Source organism: Arachis hypogaea, chromosome 10 (genome assembly GCF_003086295.3).
Source record: "Arachis hypogaea cultivar Tifrunner chromosome 10, arahy.Tifrunner.gnm2.J5K5, whole genome shotgun sequence".
Classification (NCBI taxonomy): domain Eukaryota; kingdom Viridiplantae; phylum Streptophyta; class Magnoliopsida; order Fabales; family Fabaceae; genus Arachis; species Arachis hypogaea.
Window position 1 is genome coordinate 41,020,555 of NC_092045.1, and position 17,211 is coordinate 41,037,765.

General features: G+C 38.0%; 1 non-coding gene across 1 annotated transcript; it reads left to right on the forward strand.

Moving 5' to 3' along the window:
• The first annotated feature begins 867 nt into the window (after window positions 1-867).
• Window positions 868-971, forward strand: LOC112719467 (small nucleolar RNA R71). Its single transcript, XR_003161768.1, has one exon. It is a non-coding gene; the product is annotated as a small nucleolar RNA R71 (small nucleolar RNA).
• The last annotated feature ends 16,240 nt before the right edge of the window (window positions 972-17,211 follow it).

Consider the following 17,211-nt stretch of genomic DNA (forward strand, 5'->3'; position numbering starts at 1 on the left):
TCCTTTGGATCCTTAATAGGAAACTCCGTCTTGCTTGAGGGACGTCCCAGGAGGTCTTCCTCACTAGGATTTTCGTCCTCCTCCTCCCTTGTGCATTCGGCCACATTGATCACATCAATGGCCTTGCACTCTCCTTTTGGATTCTCTTCTGTATTGCTTGGGAGAATACTGGGAGGAGTTTCAATGATTTTCTTACTCAGCTGGCCCACTTGTGCCTCCAAATTTCTAATGGAGGATCTTGTTTCATTCATGAAACTGAAAGTGGCTTTTGACAGGTCAGAGACTATATTGGCTAAATTAGAAGTGTTTTGTTCTGAATTCTCTGTCTGTTGCTGAGAAGATGATGGATATGGCTTACTATTGCTCAGCCTATTGCGTCCACCATTGTTAAAGCCTTGTTGAGGCTTCTGTTGATCCTTCCAGGAGAAATTTGGATGATTTCTCCATGATGGGTTATAGGTGTTTCCATAAGGTTCACCCATGTAATTAACCTCTGCCACGGCAGGGTTTTCAGGATCATAAGCTTCTTCAGAAGCTGCCTCTCTAGTACTGTTGGATGCATGTTGCAGCCCATTCAGATTTTGAGAGATCATGTTGACCTGTTGAGTCAACACTCTGTTCTGAGCCAATATGGCATTCAGAGCATCAATTTCAAGAACTCCTTTCTTCTGAGGTATCCCATTATTCACGGAATTCCTCTCAGAGGTGTACATGAACTGGTTGTTTGCAACCATGTCAATGAGTTCTTGAGCCTCTTCAGGCGTTTTCTTCAGGTGAATAGATCCACCTGCAGAATGATCCAGTGACATTTTCGAAAATTCAGAGAGACCATAATAGAATATATCTAATAGGGTCCATTCTGAAAACATGTCAGATGGACATCTTTTGGTCAACTGCTTGTATCTTTCCCAAGCTTCATAGAGGGATTCACCATCTTTTTGTTTGAAGGTTTGAACATCCACTCTCAGCTTGCTCAGCTTTTGAGGAGGAAAGAATTTATCCAAGAAGGCAGTGACCAGCTTATCCCAGAAGTCCAGGCTATCCTTAGGTTGTGAATCCAACCATATTCTAGCTCTGTCTCTTACAGCAAAAGGGAAAAGCATGAGTCTGTAGACTTCAGGATCAACTCCATTCGTCTTTACAGTCTCACAGATCTGCAAGAACTCAGTTAAAAACTGATAAGGATCTTCAGATGGAAGTCCATAAAACTTGCAATTTTGTTGCATTAATGCAACTAGCTGAGGTTTCAGCTCAAAGTTATTGGCTCCAATGGCAGGAATGGAGATGCTTCTTCCATCAAACTTGGACGTTGGCTTTGTGAAGTCACCAAGCATTCTCCTTGCATTATTATTATTATTTTCGGCTGCCATCTCCTTCTCTTGTTCAAAAATTTCTGAAAGGTTACCTTTAGAATAATTTAGTTTAGCTTCTCTTAATTTTCTCTTCAGAGTCCTTTCAGGTTCTGGATCAATTTCAACAAGAGTGCCTTTTTCCCTGTTCCTGCTCATATGAAAGAGAAGAAAACAAGAAAAGAAAGAGGAATCCTCTATGTCACAGTATAGAGATTCCTTTATGTTAGTAGAAGAAGAAGGGGGTAGAAGAATGAAGAAGGATGGATTCGGATTTTTGGATGAAGAGAGGTGAAGAGAAGTGTTAGTAATTAATTAATTAAATAGAATAAGAGAAGAGAAGAGAAATTTCGAAAATAATTTTTGAAAAGGGGTTAGTAATTTTCGAAAATTAAAGATAAGATAAGTTTAAAATTAAAATTTAAAACAAAAAGAGTTTTTGAAAAAGGGGTGAGATATTTTCGAAAATTAGAGAGGGAAAGGTAGTTAGGTGGTTTTGAAAAAGATAAGAAACAAACAAAAAGTTTGTTAGTTGATTGAAAAAGATTTGAAATCAAATTTTGAAAAAGATAAGAAGATAAGAAGTTAGATAAGATATTTTGAAATCAAATTTTTTTTTAAAAAAAGATAAAATTTTGAAAAAGATAAGATAAAAGATAAAAAGATTTAATTTTAAAATTTGACTTAACTAACAAGAAACTACAAGATAAGATTCTAGAACTTAAAGATTGAACCTTTCTTAACAAGAAAGTAACGAACCTCAAATTTTTGAACCAATCACATTAATTGTTAGCTAATTTTCGAAAATATGATATAAAGATAAGAAAAAGATTTTGAAAATATTTTGAAAAAGATTTTTTTTGAAATTTTCGAAAATTATAAAAAAATGAAAAAGATATGATTTTTGAAAAAGATTTTGAAAAGATAAGATTTTTAAAATTGAAATTTTGACTTGACTTGTAAGAAATAACTAATTCTAAAAATTTTTGATCAAGTCAACCTAAAATTTCGAAATTTTGGAGGAAAATAAGGAAAAGATATTTTTTGATTTTTGAATTTTTAATTATGAGAGAGAAAAACAACAAAAATACTCAATGCATGAAATTTTTAGATCAAAACAATGAATGTATGCAAGAATGCTATGAATGTCAAGATGAACACCAAGAACACTTTGAAGATCATGATGAACATCAAGAACATATTTTTGAAAAATTTTTATTGCAAAGAAAACATGCAAGACACCAAACTTAGAAATCTTTAATGCATGAAAAATATGAATGCAAAGATGCACATGAAAAATAAGAAAAGACACAAAACAAGAAACCATCAAGATCAAACAAGAAGACTTGTCAAGAACAACTTGAAGATCATGAAGAACACTATGAATGCATGGGATTTTCGAAAAAAATGCAAGAAAAATTTTAAAAGCATGCAATTGACACCAAACTTAAAAATTAACACAAGACTCAAACAAGAACACAAAATATTTTTGATTTTTATGATTTTCTACTTTTTTGTATTTTTATTTTAATTTTTTTTTCGAAAAAACATTTTTGGAAAAACGAAAAAGAAAAATTTTTGAAAGAGTTTTTGAAAAGAAAATTACCTAATCTGAGCAACAAGATGAACCGTCAGTTGTCCATACTCAAACAATCCCCGGCAACGGCGCCAAAAACTTGGTGGACGAAATTGTGATCACTATTCTTTAAGTTGTACTTTTATGGAATTTGAAATTGGCACGAGTGGACACAACTCCGTTCAACTAACCAGCAAGTGTACTGGGTCGTCCAAGTAATAAACCTTACGTGAGTAAGGGTTGATCCCACAGAGATTGTTGGTATGAAGCAAGCTATGGTCACCTTGTAAATCTCAGTTAGGCAGATTAAATTGGTTTATGGGTTTTTGAAAATAGAAATAAGAAAATAAATAATAAAAGGGATAGAATACTTATGCAGACTCATTGGTGGGAATTTCAGATAAGCGAATGGAGATACTGTATGGCTCAAGAACGCCTGCTTTCCCACTTCTTCAACTCAATCCTTCTTACTCCTTTCCATGGCAAGCTGTGTATAGGGGTTCACCATCAGCGGTGGCTACTTTCAATCCTCTCGGGAAAATGATCCTATGCGGCTGTCACTCGCATGGCTAATCGTCTGGAGGCATCACCCATGGTTGATGGCTACATCCCATCCTCGCAGTGAAAACTACGCTCACGCGCTCTGTCACAGCACGGCTAATCACTGGTTGGTTCCTGCGCCTACTGGAATAGAATCCCTTGATTCTTTTGCGTCTGTCACTAACGCCCAGCACTTGCAAGTTTGAAGTACGTCACAGTCATTCATTACCGGAATCCTACTTGGAATACCACAGACAAGGTTAGACTTTCCGGATTCCCAGGATCCTACTCGGAATACCACAGACAAGGTGAGACTTTCCGGATCCTCATAAATGCCGCCATCTATCTAGCTTATACCACGAAGATTCTGTTGGGGAATCTAAGAGATACACATTCAAGCTCGGTTGCATGTAGAACGGAAGTGGTTGTCAATCACGTGCGTTCATAAATGAGAATGATAATGAGGGTTACTTATCATCACATTCATCATGTTCTTGGGTACGAATGAATATCTTGGAATAAGAATAAGAGAGATTTGAATAAAAGAGAATAGAATTGCATTAATACTTGAGGTACAGCAGAGCTCCACACCCTTAATCTATGGTGTGCAGAAACTCCACCGTTGAAAATACATAAGCAAAAGGTTCAGGCATGGCCGAATGGCCAGCCCCCAAAACGTGATCACAGGATTCAAAATACAATCCAGGATATCTAATACATTAGTTAAATGTTCTATTTATAATAAACTAGCTCCTAGGGTTTACATGAGTAAGTAATCGATGCATAAATCCACTTCCGGGGCCCACTTAGTGTATGTTTGGGCTGAGCTTGATCAATTCACGAGCTGAGGCTTCTCTTGGAGTTGAACTCTGAGTTATGACGTGTTTTGGGCGTTCAACTCCGGATCATGACGTTTTTCTGGCGTTTAACTCCAGACAACAGCATGTACTTGGCGTTCAACGCCAAGTTACGTCGTCAATCTTCGAATAAAGTATGGACTATTATATATTGCTGGAAAGCTCTAGATGTCTACTTTCCAACGCTGTTGAGAGCACGCCAATTGGAGTTCTGTAGCTCCAGAAAATCCATTTCGAGTGCAGGGAGGTCAGATTCCAACAGCATCAGCAGTCCTTTTGTCAGCCTTCTTCAGAGTTTTGCTCAAGTCCCTCAATTTCAGCCAGAATTTACCTGAAATCACAGAAAAACACACAAACTCATAGTAAAGTCCAGAAATGTGAATTTAACATAAAAACTAATGAAAACATCCCTAAAAGTAGCTTAAACTCACTAAAAACTATCTAAAAACAATGCCAAAAAGCGTATAAATTATCCGCTCATCAGCTATGCCACTCTGATAGCTTGGCAATTACGACAACTCTTAAATTATTTAATACTAAAATATGAGCCTGTTTAAATCTTAAGCCGTATTGTTCAAAAGACTGTATTGTTGAAAACATACATCCATACTTACAATACAACTTAGAATACTTACAAAGAATACATATATATATATATACTTACAAAGAATATATATATATATATATATATATATATATATATATATATATATATATATATATACATAGTGTTAGTTTACAAGCATTTCATAACCAAATTCCTATCCTTCTTATAAAAACTTGTAAAGATAAAGGCGGGCAAAGTAACTAGTACAACACAAAACATTGTTTAAATAGAAACGAAATAAATAATCTCTTCTGAACTTCGTCGTCCATATCCTCAAAAAGAAAAGACCTATAGGGGAGTGAGAACATCGTAAAATAAAACTGTTTTTAAAGTATAGTGATTAATAGCCGCCTTATGTATCTTTTCAGAACCAGATATTTATGACCAAAAATCTGAAATCCTTTTTAAATCAGAAAGCTGCTAACTCTTCAAAAATCCAAAACCTTTTTTTTTAGTTTTTCCTAGACAGCATGAATGCCCAAGCTGTTCCAAGCATAGGTTCATTAAGTCTATGCTGAACCAGTTCAAATTTTCATGCTTTACTAAACCGAAAACACAAACCATTCACGGCCTTTGGCCCATCATATAATCAATCACAGATATAGACCCAAACAATTCAATCAACAGTCAATCTATCACAATCCAACCAATTTTCAGTCACAAACACAAGTAAAAAGGTTCAAACACAATCAAGCAATTACATCAAGTAGAGCAATTAGCAATTAAACATAATTATTCACATAGGCAAACCAATTACAATATACACACCCAAACAATGCCACATAGATACATATGATGAATGCCTGCTTTATGGCTGATGAGTCTCATCTGTCGGTTATCAAACCAACCCAATAAGTCCGGCTGCTAAACCCTGGACTGTTCCCTTTTGCGCATCCCAAGAGTCTATGCATAGCTTTTTCTAATATATAAAATTTGCTCAATGGGGGGTATCATTTCCAGGACTTTATACGTGTCCGGTCACCCTTACAATGTAGGGTCAACAGAGTATCGAGTCTCAACCTGGAACACGTGGTGGCAAGCCACGGTACTTTACCCAGAAAAACTCGTATCTCAGATAAAAGAAGTGCAAAACTTTCCAAAACTTCCAAAAGACTTTCGAATATCATATCGAATGGGAATTTTTATTGAAAAGACTCAAATCCTTCATTTTTAAATCATTCGTTTAACTATTTTAAATCAAAGTTATTAATTAACAACCTTGGCAAAGACTAAAGACTCTTGGAAAGAATATTCTGCCTGATAAACCACTATTTTATGATAAAACTTGTGCTTAAATTGAATGATTTATCATCTCTTCACCTACTTATTCATGTGGATTTGCATGATTTTACAATTCCTTCCTTAGGATATGAGATATGAGAAAATATGTTTCTTATGCTTTAAAATTATCAAATTTAATTATCTTTTATTACCATTCGATGCCGTGATTTGTGTGTTGAGTACTTTTAGGTTTTATAGGGCAGGAATGACTTAAAGGATGGAAAGGAAACATCCAAAAATGGAAGAAAAGCACAAATTGGAGTTTTGGAGAAACTGGCAGTGACGCGTCCGCATGGAAAATGCGAACGTGTGGTTCGTGCAAAAGAGATTCGACGCATCCACATGGATGAGGCGAACGCGTGACCTGCAAAACACAACTGACGCGGGCGCATGACTGACGCGACCGCGTGGAAGAGCAGAACTCCAGATGACGCGATCGCGTGACGTGCACGATCTGCAGAATTTGCAGATCTCGTTTCCAACAATTTCTGGGCCCCTTTTTGGCCCAGATCCAAATCCAAGAGGCACAAATTAGAGGTTATGAAGTGGGGGAATGTATCCATTGAGGAGATCACCAATTATTCACTTTACAAAGTTTAGATATAGTTTTAGAGAGGGAGGTTCTCTCCTCTCTCTTAGGTATTAGGATTAGGATTTATTTCTTATTCATCACAGGTTCAATATTCCTTTTAATTTATGTTTCTCTTTTGCTTTCAGATACTTTAATGCTTGTATTACTTATGTTGCCTATTTGGTTTGTGAACCATTCATGTTAGGATTTTTCTTTATTGATTCAATTTGAGGTATTTCAAAATTATGACTCTTATTTGGCTTTTTATGTTCTTGGCTTTAATTGATCAATTGGAGACTCTTGAGTTATCAAACTCATCGTGATTGATAATTGTTATTTTCGCTAATCAAGTCGTATTCCAATAACTCTAGTCTCTCCTTAGGAATTGACTAGGACCTGAAGATCAAACTGATTAGTCCACTTAACCTTCCTTTATTTAGTAAAGTTTAACTAAGTGAGATTAAACTCAATTCTCATCACCATTGATAAGGATAACTAGGATAGGACTTCCAGTTTTCATACCTTGCCAGGAGTTTTATTAGTTATTAATTTATTAATTCCCTGCAATCTATTTCTCTTATTCAAAACCTTTTCAAAACCCAAAAACATTATTTTCCATAACCAATAATAATTCATACTTCCCTGCAATTCCTTGAGAAGACGACCCGAGGTTTGAATACTTCGGTTTATAAATTTTATTGGGTTTGTTACTTGTGACAACCAAACGTTTGTAAGAAAGGTCGATTACTTGGTTTAGAAACTATACTTGCAACGAGAATTTATTGTAACTTCTAAACCAAGCAATCTTCAGTTCTTCACTGCCTCATTTCTTAAATTCTTTAGAAATCCTCAGAATCATAGTTACTTAAATTGAAATCAATTAAAATGAAGATTAAAAATCAACACCAAGGCATGTAAGCCAAAAGTTCCAAACCAATTTCAAAACCAAAATTAAGCCCAAAAACCAATTTTATTTCATTCTTAAATTGGAAACCTTCCCAAAGCTCGGAATTGTTTAGTCGAAATTTAAAGAATACTTCAAAAGCAATACAAATTTAATTAATGAAAGTTCCACTTCTTTTAAAATCCACTAAAACTCCTCCAAGGGTACTTCTTTAACGAAACTTCAAAACAAAGTCCTTTCACAAAATCAAACTTAAAACATAAACTTTTGTTAAACAGATTAAACTTGAAACACCTATTTCATAATAAATCAAGAACCAAATCAAGGAACCTCTCAAATCCAATCCTTTTCGAAATCACATTTTAAACCAGAATCTTAAATCTCATAAAAATTCGATAGCATCTCCCCTAAAACTTGGACTTTGCCACCCTCTTCGGGTCCCAACCAAAGCATTTCGCAACCCCTTCCACGGGTTCAAAACCAAATCAGTTTAAAATCAGGCTAATTTCGAAAACTCATATCATTCTCATACTTCTAGAAAACATATTCAAACTCAATTCATTTTCAATGAACCAAACTCATTTTCAAAACTTTGAAAAATAATGCAACAGCCATCCATTTAACAAAACCAAACCACAATCCAGTCAAACAACAATCATATTCATATTAAAACAGCCCAACAATACATAAGACTTATACCATCACTAAAGGTACATTTATCACATTAATATCCATTTATAACAATTCTAAATTATAAAATTGAGTTCTTTGAAAAGAGCCTCTACCTCGACAAGTCGAATCCCATAATCCAAACCAATTAAAGAATCGCTTTCCTCTCTACTCGAATCCAATGGCTGCTTCAAATCACAGTCCCGCACACTTTAACAACAGCTTTAAAACACAACATGCAACCTTGGTTACTAACTCCTAAAATCATTAATATCGCAAAGACTCTAATACACGTAATAGAACACTAATGCGGGGTCTCCAAAGAACTCAATTTTATAACAAAACGAAGCAGTTGACAAACCCCATTTTGACGGTTTATCTTGTATTGATTTTTTGGGATTTTATAACCTTTTACCCATATTTATTCAATGAAATAGCATAGTTTTATAACTTCTCCTTTAATTGTGCTTAAGAGTGAAAACATGCTTTTTAGGTCTTAAAATGAATAAATTTAATTCACCTTGATTCCATTAGATGTCTTGATATGTTTGTTAAGTGATTTAAGGTTTAGGAGGCAAAGATTGGATCAAGGGAATAAAGAAAGAAGCATGAAAAGTTGGAGAACTCATGAAGAAATGAAAGAACCGGAAAGCTGTCAAGCCGACCTCTTCGCACTTAAACGACCATAACTTGAGCTACAGAGATCTAAATGATGCGGTTTCAGTTGGGTTAGAAAGCTAACATCTGGGGCTTCGAAACAATATAAGATTTGTCATAGTTGCTACAAGTATGGTGGCGCGCACGCGCATAGTACGCGCTCGTGCCGTTGCTGCCACCTAGTCCACTTGAAGCAAAACGTGGCCAGCGATTTTAGAAGCCTTGTGGGCCCAATCCAACTCATTTCTGATGCTATTTAACCCAAGGAGTGAAGAGGGAAACACATGTTAGTTGCCATTAGTCATAGTTTAGTTTTAGAAGTAGTTAGAACTAGTTTCTAAGGAGAGAAGCTCTCACTTCTCTCTAGAATTAGGATTAGGATTAGGTTTAGTTCTTAGATCTAGATTTAGATTTATCTTCTTCTACTTCTATCTTCTCAATTCCTTGTAGTTACATTCATTCTTCTCCTATTCTTTTGGTGTAATCTCTTTTATGTTGTTCTTATATTTTGTTGTAGATCTAGTATTGTTCCTTCTACTTTCTTTCAATTCAATTCAAGGTAATTCATAATAATTGTGTTTCTTTTGATTGTTGTTGTTAATTTCTTTCAATAATTGTTGTTAGATTCTCTTCTTGTTGTCAATTTGCTTTGCTTTTCTTTTGTGCCTTCCAAGTGTTTGATGAAATGCTTGGTAGGATTTTAGTGTAGCTTTTGTTCCTCTTGGCTTTGGTTGAGTAATTAGTGACTCTTGAGTTATCTAATCCTTTTGTTGATTGATAATTAGAAGTTGCTAATTGATTTGAATACCTCTAAAGCTAGTCTTTCCTTTAGGAGTTGATTAGGACTTGAGGAATCAAATTGATTCATCCACTTGACTTTCCTCCATGGTTAGAGGTTAACTAAGTGGGAGTAATGGATAATTTGTTATCACAATTGAGGAGGATAACTAGGATAGGACTTCTAGTTCTCATATCTTGCCAAGAGCTTTATTAGTTGTTAGGTTATTTCCCTTGCCATTTATAATTCTTGTCTATAATCTCAAAAACCCCAAAATAACTCACAACCAATAACAAGACACTTTATTGTAAATCCTAGAGAGAACGACCCGAGGTTTAAATACTTCGGTTATTAATTTTAGGGGTTTGTACTTGTGACAAACAAATTTTTGCATGAAAGGATTATTGCTTGGTTTAGAAACTATACTTTACAACGAGATTTCATTAGTGAAATTCTAAACCGCGCCCGCGTCCCTGGTTCTGCACTTTCCTCTAGGCCACTCCACAGAGAGTTAGGCCCACCCCAGGCCAATATCATGCCTGGGGCATGCCCCCTCTGCCGCGTGCGCGCACAGTGCGCGTGCGCGCCATCGACCCCGTCGCCAACTTCTGGTACCTCGTCCAGAGAGTTGTGCCTCCTCTAAGCCACCATTGAGCTACAAGCCCAGGCGCATGAGCGCGTGCGTGCGGTGTACGCGCACGCGCCCCCACTCCACCTCGCTCCTGCGCACGAGCGCGCACCATGCGCGTACGCGCAGGTGATCGACGCCAACTTAAGGAGGGAACCTACTTGCCCCCTTAATTTTTTCTCTTCTTACCCTCTTCTTCTCATTCTCTTTGGCACCCATCCACTCACCACCATCCTTTCTTCTGACCAACCACCTACCGCCGGTGGCCCCACATCACACCACTCTACAACATCTTCTTCCATATCCTCCTCCATCTTTCAAAGTACTATACCAAGGTACCCTCTCCTTCCACCTATCTCTTCTTTCTTTTTCATCATTTGTTTTCACTTTCTTTTAAGTAGCTTCTTTCCTTCCCTCCTCCCTTCTTTGAGTTATTCCTTTAGAATATATTTGTTCTCCTTTTTTTCTCTCCTCTTTCTCCATTTAGCTCTTCATAGGCATTTGGGTCTCAACTTCTCTTGCATTGGTAGATGAGATGTGTTGCTTGTTTTCTCTTGCTATCACTGTGCACTGTAGTCATTGATAATGGATTGTGGAATGTTATATTGCTTTCACCTTCAAATCACAAACTATAACAAATATGCACGCCAAGTGTTCGACGAAAGGCATACTTGAGTTTTGAGTTCACTTTAACCACATTGCCTCTCCACTAGTCACTTTTGCGTGCATCCCCACATTCTCCAATCCATTCACTCACTCTTTCTCAACTTGCTTCCCATTTTAGAGACTTAAGGGTATATGCTTCTCATGCTTCTTACTTGCATGCCTCTATTACCCTTGTACCACATGCAAATGAATTGCCTTGCTCTTCACACGTTATCTTACTACATGTTGCAGCTGTCATGTAATATTGATTCCTAAACTATATGGCATCACCTTTCATTGCATATTTACGCTTCTTTGGGTTTGATGTTATTCCCTTTCTTTGCTATCACAGGATGGTGATCAAAAAGGATAAAGGGAAGGCCCCAAAGAAGCCAGCCTCAACTAAAGCGCACCAAGAGCCAACGGCCAAGCCGCTCTTAAAGAGGACTAAGAGCCCCGTTGATGTTCTCGAAAAGGACAATCCTCCAAGAGATTCGAACAAGTTTCCCAACCGCTACTGCGAACTTGTTTACTCGAGAATGATCGAAAGGAACTACCACCCGGAGCCCCTTCTAGTCCTACCGGCTCATCTCCATCCGATTGTGATGCCACACATTGACCGGAGACAATGGAGGTTCCTCTTGAGACAACCGAAGGAGGCTAATCTCTCATGGGTGGTGGAATTCTATTCCAACTACCACTCACCCCTTCTTACATCAGTATTTGTGGGCCGGAAGCAAGTGTCCATCACAGTGAACACCATCCAAGAGGTCCTTGGGATTGAGCCATTAACAAGTCACTATGACGCTTACCAAGAAGTCTTGACAGCATGTGATGACCGTGCGTTCGATTGGAGCGCTATCCTCCGCATAATCGCTATACCCGACACATGTTGGATTCGGGGGACCATAAAGCGACGACCAAAAGGTTTGGATGCCCGATACCTCACTCAAGAAGCTACGGCATGGGCCCAAATTTTAGCTCACTACGTGCTCCCGAGCACCCATGGGTCATCCATTACTGCCGAGCTTGCCTTATTGATATGGTGCATCTTAACCGAGAAACCGGTCGATATTTCGCATGCCATTCGCCAATCCATGGGGCAAATTCATGCCAAAAGGAACCTACCATTTCCCATCTTGGTGACTGAATTGGTTGCAAGGGCCGGCGTCAACCGAGAGGCTAAAGATAGGAGAACCTCGATTCCGGTCGAAGGTGATGTCATTCCGACCAAGAGGTGCCTCAAGCCCCCGGAACTCACCAAGGACTTTGGATTACCCACACCGACAACCAACACTACCACATCATCTACACCACAAAAGTCAGCCACCCAACGGCTTGAAGACCTTCACAAGAAATTGGACCGTTACGAGAGGCGTAACCAACGCCGATATGCTCATGTGAAGAAACTTCTGAGCGTAGTCACACCACCTATGGAGGAGCCAGACATTTCCACATCCACCGCAACTTCAAGCGGGGATGACGATGACATTGGAGATGCTGGCCACTCGGGACTCGATCACCCACTGCGCCTTACCTATAGCACGGAGGACCGTGCCAAGTTTTAAGTGTGGGGAGGTCGACCGACCGATCTTCGTAGGTAACACTCAAATAAATTCTGGCTCCTTGAACTCCATCATTATTAGGATAGGTTGCATGATAAGTCTACTTAGTTGGAACAATGAAACGCTTTCTTAGGAAACTAACACTTTGGGGCAACCGTGGCATTGCCAATTTTAAAATACTTTGATGCCAAAATTGCATGAAGAATTACATTTTGGAACATGGATTTTGAGCTAAGAACACAAGCAAGCGAGATTTAAGCCTAATGGTGTGGTTACATCCTATAACCACTTATTCCTCCTTCTTGTGTGCATTATTCTCTTTCTATGAATGTAATCTTTGATTTGTTTGATTCTTTATGTCCATTATTTTGTGTATACATGCATTTATATGATTGAGGCCATCATTTCATTAGCTCATTTATCCAAATAGCCAACCCTTTTATATTCCTTTGTTAGCCAATTTGAGCCTACGATTAACCCACTTGTTCTTAATTTTAGCACATTACAAGCCTTAAAGCGAAAAACAATAAATGTCCTTATTTAGATCTTTGATTAGCTTAGGCTAGTGTGTGTGAGTATCATTCAAGTGTGGGAACCTTGGGACATTGGGTGAATAAAAGGGTAGTTTTGTATTATTATTGGAAATATTGGGAATCGGGTACATACTCATGTATTGATCAAATGTAAAACCTTATGCATTGAGGTTCTTGTATATAGAAAGAAAAAATGAGAAAAACAAAAGAAAAAGAAAAGAAAAATAATATGAAAAAGAAAAAGAAAGAAAAAGACAGAAAAAAAAAAAGAAAAAAAAGAATAAAAAAAGGAGGGGACAAAATGCCCCAAATCAAAGTATAGTCCAATAAAATCAATGCATAGGTGTTGTGAAATTAAAAAGGAATACATGAGTATGTGAAAAAGTGAAAAATGGGTAGTTAGATTAGTACTTAATTGTATAGGTCATTATATAGGTTAGGTGGGAAAGTTTAAGTTAATCAAAGATTCAAATCCTAAGTTCACCAGCCATATATGATCCTACCTTGACCCTAACCCCATTACAACCTACAGAAAAGACCTCATGATACATGTATGCATGCATTGAATAATTGTTGATTGTTAGAAGAAAAACAAATCTTGGAAAGCATGAGTAGGGGAGAATTGAGTGAAACAACCCCAAACACCGAGCGGTTAGAGTGTAAACACTTCCGGTGAGGGTTTGATGCTCAATTCCTTGATTCCCGGCTCTCACGAGCATTCCTCATGCAAGGGTGCATATACCACATTTGATGCCTAGAAATTGGCAAATCCCATGCCTTGACCACCACGGTGTCCCATATGCTCGCATTTGTCATGAGAAGGTTGATTCATTCCTAACCAAGTAGGAAATAGCATTAGTCATAGTTGCATTTATATAAGTAGGCTATACTTCATGAGTCTCACACTCTTGTGATTCCTCGGTCTTCTATGTTTCTTTTGCATTTCTCCAAGCATGAGAACATGCTAGAATCTAAGTGTGGGGAGGTTGACAAACCCCATTTTGAGGGTTTATCTTGTGCTAATTTCAAGGGTTTATCAATGATTTCACACACTTTCTGTATGAAAATACAAGGATTTGCATTCCTTTCCTAGTTTTGCACCATGGATGAAAACATACTTATTTTGCACTAAAATAGATACATTTCTAATCCTCTCTCTCGATGCCATTCGATGCCGTGACCCGTGTGTTAAGTGGTTCCAGAATACAGGGCAGGAGTGGACCGGAAGAGAGAAGGAAGATGGGAGCAAAGGAAGGGAGCAAGAGAATTAAGCCTTGGAAATCTCGGCATGGGCGCGTGCACGCACTTGACGCGTCCGCGTGGATAGAATAACTAGAAGCCGAAGCCAAAGGTCAAGCCACGAGTCGGCTTGCGTAGCGGCTAAGCCATGATCTTCTTGGGCGCGCACGCGTACGTCTCGCCTCCGCGTACACTCCAAAATGCATCCATGGTGCGCACGCGTACCTTGCGCGTACGCGCCGATGTTCGAATGTGATTTTTTTAGAAGTCACGTGACTCAGGCGTGGAGTTGGTTGGAGATCCTAATTTTTGGGGAGTGTATTGGCGGGAAAAGTTTAAGAAGACCAGGGGAGCAAGGATCAAAGACACTTAGTTCATTTTCTAGTTTTTTAGATATTTTTTGGAGAGAGTTTCACTCTTGGGGGGAAGAGAGAGAGGACTCAAGTTCTTACTAGGGTTCTTCTTCATCAAAATTCCTGATTTTCACCCACTCCTTGGTGAGATCCATTGCAATTTTCACTTCACTTTGTTCATGTAATAGGTTTTCTTTTCCAATTTCAAGTTGTAGTTGTAATTGCTAAAATTCCTTGGATCTAGGATTTAACTTTATGATTTTGGATTTCATTAATACTTTGAGATTTTGATCCTCATTATTGCTCTTTGACAATTGTTGTTAATTCCTTGTATTGCAATACCTTTAATTCTACTTTTCTTCTCATTTTACTATGACTTTCTTTCTTGCTCATCACATGTTTGATAAAATGTCAACACTAGTTATGGAGTAGAAAATTCTCACTTGGCATAGGGTTGGATCATTAGAAGAAGTTGAATAGTTGTGTCAATTGTTGATTTGGAATTAGGGATTGCTAATTGACTTGGAGTGCACTAAAGCTAGATTCCCATGAGGTGAAGCTAGGACTTGTGACTCAAGTTGATTGCCTTCATTTGATTTTCCTCTACACCTAGGGGATAACTAAATGAGGCATGGCCTAATTGTTATCTTCATTGAAATAACTATAAGGATATGTATTCAAGTGCCAACTCTAAGCCAAGTCCTTTAATGATTGATTGCTTGTTCCCTACTACGTTGCTAAAACTTTCAAAGAACCTTAACAAATCTTTCTACTCAATAAGATGCACATTTTGGCAATTCCAAGGGAAGACAACTCGGGACTAATACTCTCGATTATAGATTGTAGATTTGTTTGATGATGGATTTTGCGCCGGTTTAGACTATACTACGATTGATTACTTGATAATTTCTATACCGACAAAAAATTCATTCATCAGCAGCGACGGTCTCTGAACCGGTTTGGTGACAGCCACCTCAAGTGGCAGCGGCAATCGGACTCCGGCAACGGTAATTGAAACCAACATGAAGTGATTGTAACATTTTCAGACACTCAAAAGAAACGAAATCCAACACTCAAAATATTACCGGCAGTGGTCATTAGTGATGGCAATGGGGGTTCTTGGTGGCGAAGACTAGGCCACCCATTACCAGCGATGGCGACAGAGCGTGCGACGGCAGCTGGGCAGATCGGCGGTGAGAGGAACCAGCTCAATCTCGGACCTCTCTCTCTCTCCCCCTCCTTTGCGCGCTGCTCTTCTTGTGTTGGGCTCCCTTTCCCCGACGACGCACTCCACGGCAGCAGAAGCATGCATGAATGGCGGTGACGTCATCCTCTCTCACTAGCTCGTGATCGGCAGCAACAGATGCAAGGTCTGTGGTGACTTCTTCCCTGCACGCATCTCTGCTCTCTGACGACGGCAATGGTGAGACGACGACGCGGTTGTGGCGAGGCGGTGGTCCAGAGGAGTGCGACGGTGGTGCGACAGCTCTTCCTCCCCGACGCTCTCTTCCTCTCTCTTGGATCCCCTCTCCTTCCTCCCCTTTCCTTCTTTCTATCCTTTCTTTCTTCTGTTCTTTCTTTCTTTCTGAACCGTTTGTGTGTGTTGGTGAGGGTGAGTGTGAGAGAGATGAGTGTAGTATTAGAGTTTGGGGTGGTGTGGGTTAGTTTAGATATTTTTGTTAAAAATAGGGGTAGTAGTGTTATTTTATAAAATAATTAAAAGTAGAATAATAATTAAAAGCCAAATTAAATATAGAGTAGTTATCTTAAAAATACTTTTCAATTATAATTTATAAATTATTTTCATTCAAATGCTAATTTAATAAAAATTGGAGATAAGTAAATTAATTCTCTTTTATTTATAAAATAAGGTTAAAAATCTAAATATTTAAAATTAAGGTATATAGAATATTTATTATTTTTTAAGTATAAGAACTCTAAATAATAAATAACAATTTATCCACTTATATATAAAAATCTCTAAAAATATAATCTTAAATAAATATAATAGATCATAAATAATTTATTAATAACTTTTCAAAATTTGGGGTACATTGGCTTGAATCCGAGGGGTGCATTCAGGCCTATTGTGGAGAAAAACTTGAAGGGAGTTGTGGCAGTCTCTGAGCTAGTTGCTTCATTAGTGGTTTGTTGTTGTTGACTTAGTAGTGTTGTGGTTGGGGTTTTGGCATGTTGTAGAAGGTGCTAAACTGTAGGTGTTGGTGGTCTAGTTATTGTTTGCTTGGGTCAGAAATTTCTTCGCTCATTAAGTGTAGTTAGGTTAGTAGGCACTGAAGGTCTAATGTTGACACCCACTTCCTGAGGCAAATCACAACAATAGATTTCAGGATCTATGCTAAGAGGCTAAAATATTTTGAAGTGTATAAAATCTGACAAATAAAATTACCTCTTTAGGTTGTGGGACAGACTGTGATAATTGAATCTCAACTCTTGCCTCT